The sequence below is a fragment of the Crocodylus porosus genome, unplaced genomic scaffold (assembly GCF_001723895.1).
Source record: "Crocodylus porosus isolate Cpor-Errol unplaced genomic scaffold, CroPor_comp1, whole genome shotgun sequence".
NCBI lineage: Eukaryota > Metazoa > Chordata > Crocodylia > Crocodylidae > Crocodylus > Crocodylus porosus.
The window spans coordinates 105312620-105319211 of NW_017728931.1; the positions used below are offsets into that span (position 1 = coordinate 105312620).

General features: G+C 41.4%; 1 long non-coding RNA gene across 1 annotated transcript in view; it reads left to right on the top strand.

Annotated features, from left to right (window-relative positions):
• The first annotated feature begins 1653 nt into the window (after window positions 1-1653).
• The window catches only part of LOC109316118, a 9508-nt gene continuing 4569 nt past the window's right edge, over window positions 1654-6592 (top strand). The window contains exon 1 of the long non-coding RNA XR_002102704.1: window positions 1654-1745. This is a non-coding gene — a long non-coding RNA (uncharacterized LOC109316118). The remainder of the gene's footprint in view (window positions 1746-6592) is intronic.

The window sequence follows — 6592 nt, forward strand, 5'->3', positions numbered from 1 at the left end:
ACACTTCAGGAGGGATGTGGACAGCATAGACAGGGTCCAAAGGAGGGCCACTCACATGATCCAGGGACAGCAGGCCAGACCCTATGAGGAGAGCTATGAGACCTTAACCTGTTCAGCCTTTGCAAGAGAAGGCTGAGGGGGTACCTGGTGGCCGTTTATAAACTTACTAGGGGGGACCAGCAGGGTTTGGGAGAGACCTTGTTCCCCCAAGCGCCTCCCGGAGTAACAAGGAATAACAGCCATAAGTTGCTAGAGAGTAGGTTTAGACTAGACATCTGAAGGCACTACTTCACAGTCAGGGTGGCTAGGATCTGGAGCCAATTTCCAAGGTAAGTAGTAATGGCTCCTACCCTGGGGGTCTTTAAGAGGAGACTCAATGTTTACCTGGCTGGGGTCATTTGAGCCCAGTTTTCTCTCCTGCCCAGAGCAGGGGGTTGGACTAGAAGGTCTACAAGTTCCCTTCTGACCCTATATCTATGAATCATGAGATTTCTTTTGGTCCAATCCTCCATTTTGTTTGGTCTCTATGAATCCTAGCCCTGCCATCCAGCATATCTACTACTCCCCACAGCTCAGTGTCATCTGCAAACTTGCTGAGGGTACACTCTATATCATTTGACAGGTCACTGATAAAGATATTGAATAAAACTGTCCCAGGACCAACCCCTGGGACACTCCATTTGATATTGTCTACTAACTAGACATCCAGCCATTAACTACTACCCTTGGAGCCCAATCATCCTACCTTAATAGTACACTTGCTTTATATGCAAGTGAAATGAATGCTATTTTAGTGTTGAAGAAAAGTATCAGTCTGAAGCCAAGGGAAACATGTTTTAACAGTTCTGAACTTTTCCCACCAATACTTGCAAACCTAAAAATATGATAAAATGGACATAATTTTAAGAAGCCTCTCAGTTTTAAGGGGAGAATATTTTCTTCTGGAACACAGAAGTAGTTAGCTGTGTTAGAAATCAGACAGGAGGCAGGGTAGGAGACACCTTCATGGACTAACTGAATCAGAAATGCATAATCTTTGGCAAAAAAGAATCACAGTCATAGAAAATTAGGATTGGATGGGATCTTGGGAGGTCATTGAGTCCAACCCCCTGCTCAAAGCAGAACCATCCCCAACTAGATCATCTCCGCCAAGGCTTTGCTTCTGGGTAACCTGTTCCACTATTTTACTACCCTCCTAGTGAGAGAGATTTTCCTAATATCTAACCTAAACTTCCCTTGCTGCAACTTGAAACCATTCTCCCTGTTCTGTCATCTGCCACCACTGAGAACAGTCCAGCTCCATCCCTTTGGAACCCCCCTTCAGGTACTTGAAGGCTGCTATTAAATTCTCTTCTCTAAACTAAATAAGCCCAGTTCCCTCAGCCTTTCTTCAGAAGTCATGGTCCCTAGCCCTGTAACCATTTTTATGGCCTTCCGCTGGACTCCCTCTAATTTATCCACATCCTTTCTGTAGTGAGGGGCCCCAAACTGGACATTAGTCCACATGTGACCTCACCAGCGCTGAATAGAGGGGAGTAAGCACTTACACGGGCCTGCTGGCAATACTCCTGCCAATGCAGCCCAGAATACCATTAGCCTTCTTTATAACAAGAGCACACTGTTGGCTCATATTCAGCTTTTTGTCCACTGTAACCTTCAGGTCCTTTTCTGCAGAACTGATGCCTAGCCAGTCAGTCCCCATCCTGTACTGGTGCATGGGATTGTTTCTTCCTATGTGCAGGACTGTGCTCACTTCTGTGCTCTTGTTCATAAAAAGCATATGCATCTGATTCAGTTAGTCTACAAGGTTCATCTTTACCCTGCATTCTGCCTGAAGGGAAATAGTTCAGACTAATTATAGTACATCTGAATGTCTGCCCATTGGCTTTGCATTCCATATGTAGTCCACAGCCCAATGAGGAAATGCAGAGAAAAACCTTCAAACATTGTGAGGTTTTCAGGCACACTGTAACTTGGCTCAGATTTGTTCAGCTTCTGTCTTAGGGTGGCTCAGGCTAACTTTGCACCACAATTTTTTTTGGCATAGCTATGCCAGAAAAGCCCTTGGCATAAACATAGCTTTGTTGTCAAACCAGCACTTCTGTAATTTTCATTTATGTCATTCAAGACGGGGAATATAGCTGCACTTGTGAGAAACTCCTTTGTTGGTATGCACTGTCTCTCTCACATAACTATGCTAGTATGATACAGAGCTGACCCTTTGTAAATCATTTATAGGCAACTCTTGATGCAAGCTACTATATTTCTCATACAGAAGCATGCACTTGTCTTGGATGTTAAGTCTAAATAGTGAATTGACAGAATTATCAGTTTATCTGATTTATTGCTATGTAGATGAGAATGATGAAACTGATTAAATTGTGCAGGTTCTAATCTCCCTCCTTCCCTGCCTTTTAGGAGTGTAAGTGCTACTGGGCCATCTAAAGGCAAAGTGGTGTTTAGTATCCCTGAATTTAGGCTGTCATGTTTATTTCTCAGGGGGTGCCTCAAAACCTTACCTGTACATATTGCACCGATACAGCCAAAGCTATGGTAATTAGTATATATTTGTACAGTCTAAATGTTTTGAGGTCACCAGAAAAATTTAGATTTTTACAACAGCTGTCATTTTAGAAACCATTGTCTGTTCCAAATATGGGAAAATGTGTAATATTCCCACACATTATATATCCAGTTTCCTCTCATTTTAATATATACTTTTGGAGACCATGGAGGGAGTAAAGAATCTCTGGCTGGGATCCAGGTATAGAGTCAAACGCAAAACTCACTGAAGTCAATGGTAGTAAATACTTGCTGAATCAGATCCATAATATAGTTAGGATTTGTGCCATCTAGTTCCTCCCTCCCTACTCTCTATTGCATACATTAAGCTTGACCTTGTCATTGCTGCTTTGGACTTTCTGCAGACTGCCAGTCAGATTGAATTATAGATGGCTCTGTGACATAGGTGAATGTCCAGGGGTTATGTTAAAATTCCATATATTATTTCCAGATTTGAAGTTAGATGTAGTCATGTTTAAGGTAATACTGGGCCAGAAACTTGGCATATACAAATCCTTTGTAAATTGGCAATAAGCACAACTAGTTGTCAGGTAGGAGATACAATAAGAAGACCACATGTTATTGCTGGATTTGGTTGCAGACAGAGCAGTCTCTTTTACATTATGCTTTCTGTTGGTTCTGTGTAAAGTCCATATGCAATGTTCTGAGTTAAATGAATTTTAGGGCCAAATGTGCCCTCACCTCTCTCATGTGATGGTCCCACTGAGTCATATTCTGATTGAATTTATATTGATATAAATCTGGAGCAATTCTACTACCTTCAGCAGAAGAATTCTGGATTTAAATAGATTAAATGAGAGTGGAATTTGACCATTCATTTCTAACACATTTATTATTATGCCAACTAACTAGATCAGTAATGATCCCAAGAGAAGGGTGCTTAGCCATTTTTTAGTCATCAACAACTTGATGACTTTACTTGAAAGTTTCTCAATGTTAATGCTACTGGCCATGGGCAGATCTAAGGGCATCTATACATGTGCCCTGGGAGGCTAGGGGGAGAGGGGAGGACACTTTAATTAGTGGCTCTGAGAGCCGCTCTAATTAAAGTGCCTGGACCATCATGTGTATCAGCATCCCAGCACAGAAAAATGGTGGTGGGGGTGCTTTAACTAAAGCTTGTCAAACAAGTTTTAGCTAAAGTGCCCCTGCTGCTGTTTTTCAGTGTGGGGGCGCTGGTACATGTGACACTGGACTCTGCTGAAGCAGGGTCATTACCACGCTTCAGCAAACTCAATTAATTGAGTCTGCAGCATGTTGGAGCAGCCTTGATGCATGTACATAAGTGCCCTAGGATTTAAAAAAGGTGGGTGTAGGTGATATGCAGGGGAAACATAACCATATATAGCACAACACATTTTTCTCCAGTTAAAGAGAAACTCAATGCTTTACTAATATGCTAGGGAGCTAGTACTATCTTATTCAGTTTAAGATCAAAACAAAAACAAATACAACTATTGGAATGTGTGCTAATTTGCTGGATTATATAAAAAATAAAAAAAACCCAACACAACAAACTAGGCAAAAAATAGCCAAAACAGTCAACAGACATTGTGTCATTAATCCTGTATTCATTATAGTTAAATGTACCTCTCTTATTCAGAAAACAAAATATAGCTTTCTTGAGCATCTTGACAGTCTTCAATAATTCACAGTCACTCATTTCTACACATGGGTGTTAATATTACCACACCTGAGTTAAGATTTGTAGCACGAGCTTAAAATACTCTGCAGGGTTATGAAAAAGAAGAGACACATTACCAGGAATGGCTAACAGACAGCAACATTTCAGAAAAATGATAGTTTGAATAGTGGAATATAAGGACCATTGAAAAAGATAGAGAGTCACAAGCACCTGTGGAGCAGAGAGAGCTTTTAACTTCCTCTGGGTCAGGCACTGATTGCTGTCTGCTAGCTCCTGCTGTGCATGCAAGCTATCGCTTTTAACTGCCCACATCTGTGCTCCCATCCCTGAACCTTACACCCAGGATCTTGTTGCATATTGCATTTAGGGTGTTTTTTATTTAGATCACAGTAAACGATACTATGAGTTAGAAAGTTTTCTGAGTGGTCACACAGTAATATTTAGGGGGGGCTGGTATAGAGGCAGGAAGCCACAAACAAGTTTGTTGCTCCCAGCTCCCCCCTACTGGTGTGTGTGAGTGTGTGGGGAGGGGGGGGGGCAGGTCATGAGACAGTGGCACTCCTATTGAATTATCTTCAGCTCAACATATGTTAGGACATACAATTTGGATACGCTCCTTGCTGGAAAAGTCTTAGCTTCACTACACTGAGATGGCATTTATCATGTGTCTTACTGCTTGAACATTTGGACACTTGCATTTTAAGTGCAGTTAGCATGTCCTAAGTGTAACATGAGACAAACTGCTGAGTACAGCAAATAAGACTTGTCCCTATGGCCTATGCTTTTGCATTAAATGTATGCACAGAAAAAAATTCAAATAAACAAGTAAAGATATTTCCATGTGGCGCAGTACTATGTAGAAAGAACCAAGCTGATACCAAATGAGCTAGTTCATAGCATTATAACTGCATTTTTGTGGTGGTCTACCTTGGCCAGTTAGGTCTTATGAGAATCAGTATACAGTAGCATGGGCAAATTGTTGTACTAAGCCAGGTATAAACTTTCTCAGGTACCTGAAGGCGCATACAGATGTAGCATGGGTATTTCTACTTAGCACTTTCATTATGATTTGTAGACATACCTTAAAATATTATGATATAGTCCTGCATCATTCCCCTCCCTCTACCTTTGAAGACCATGGGAATCTTTTCCATAACTTCTCTGGGCTTTTACACTACACAAGCCCATAGAATTTTGGGCTTGCAAACACTGAAAATGGACAATTGTAAAAAAATCAATATAATCTAGAATCACTTCTGAGAGAAAAGTAAACAGATTAGGAGTGTATTGAAATTAGAAAAAAAAGGTTTGGAGCATGGGCACAAACTGGCTGCAGGCAGACAAAAAATGTCTAGGTTGGTTAGTTCACCTAAATGAGACTTTATCTTTTGGCCTACAATACACAGTATCTTTCCCTCAGTTTCCCATCCTTGCTGATATCTGTGCTGCTTCACAAATGGTAGCAATAATTATATTGCTGGTTTTGAAAGGACTCCAGCAGTGAATTAATCATTTTATGACAGACTTTAAAGATATTTGGGTAGCTAAAGAAACATCTAGTGGAACTTTCAAAAGCACCTTGGTGCCTAGATCTCCACTTACTTCAATGGCTGTAAGGTGCACAGACACTTCTGGAAAACACACTGACTACCTTTAAGTACTAAACTACCTTTAAAAATTCTCCCTAGCTAAATCCAAGCAGGTTTGAATAATATGATGTCAAAATGGCAATGTAGGTGGCACTTAGGGACCTCCCACTATAGTTACTGCCACTAGAATTGCACCAGAGTTATCAGTGATTGGGATTCAAAGAGAACAATGCTATAGCATTAGAGCGGTGGTTTGAGCTATGATAAGGGTCAGGAATGGGAATGTACTGAGCTTATCTCAACAAGAAAAAACAACCTGTTGAAAGAAATGAGAGGTTTATTTCAGACCAAAAAGCAGCTTCTGTTTGTAGGGTTGCCAACCCTCCAGGATTGCCCTGGAGTCTCCAGGAATTAGGTGTAAACCTCCAGGAGACTGCTGAGAGTCACCTAGGAGATATATAATAGGGCATTCATTAAAATAAATAGTAAATGTTAAATCTCATTTATACAGTAGTCCAGTGAGTTCCCCCATCCCAGGGAGAGGCAGGCACAGCCAGAGCTGCTATGGGAGAGCATGCAGCTGCCCAGCTGTGCCTGCCTCTGCCCAGCCAGTCTGAATCACTGAATCTCTCCAAATCAGCACCGAATCTTCCAAAGCCAACTCAGCCAAATTGATTCAGGACAGTGATCCGAATCTCCAAATTGAATCACTGTCCTCTGAATTGGCCAAATCTGAATTTGAATCGAATACTTCCCTATTCTCGCAGGCCTAGTT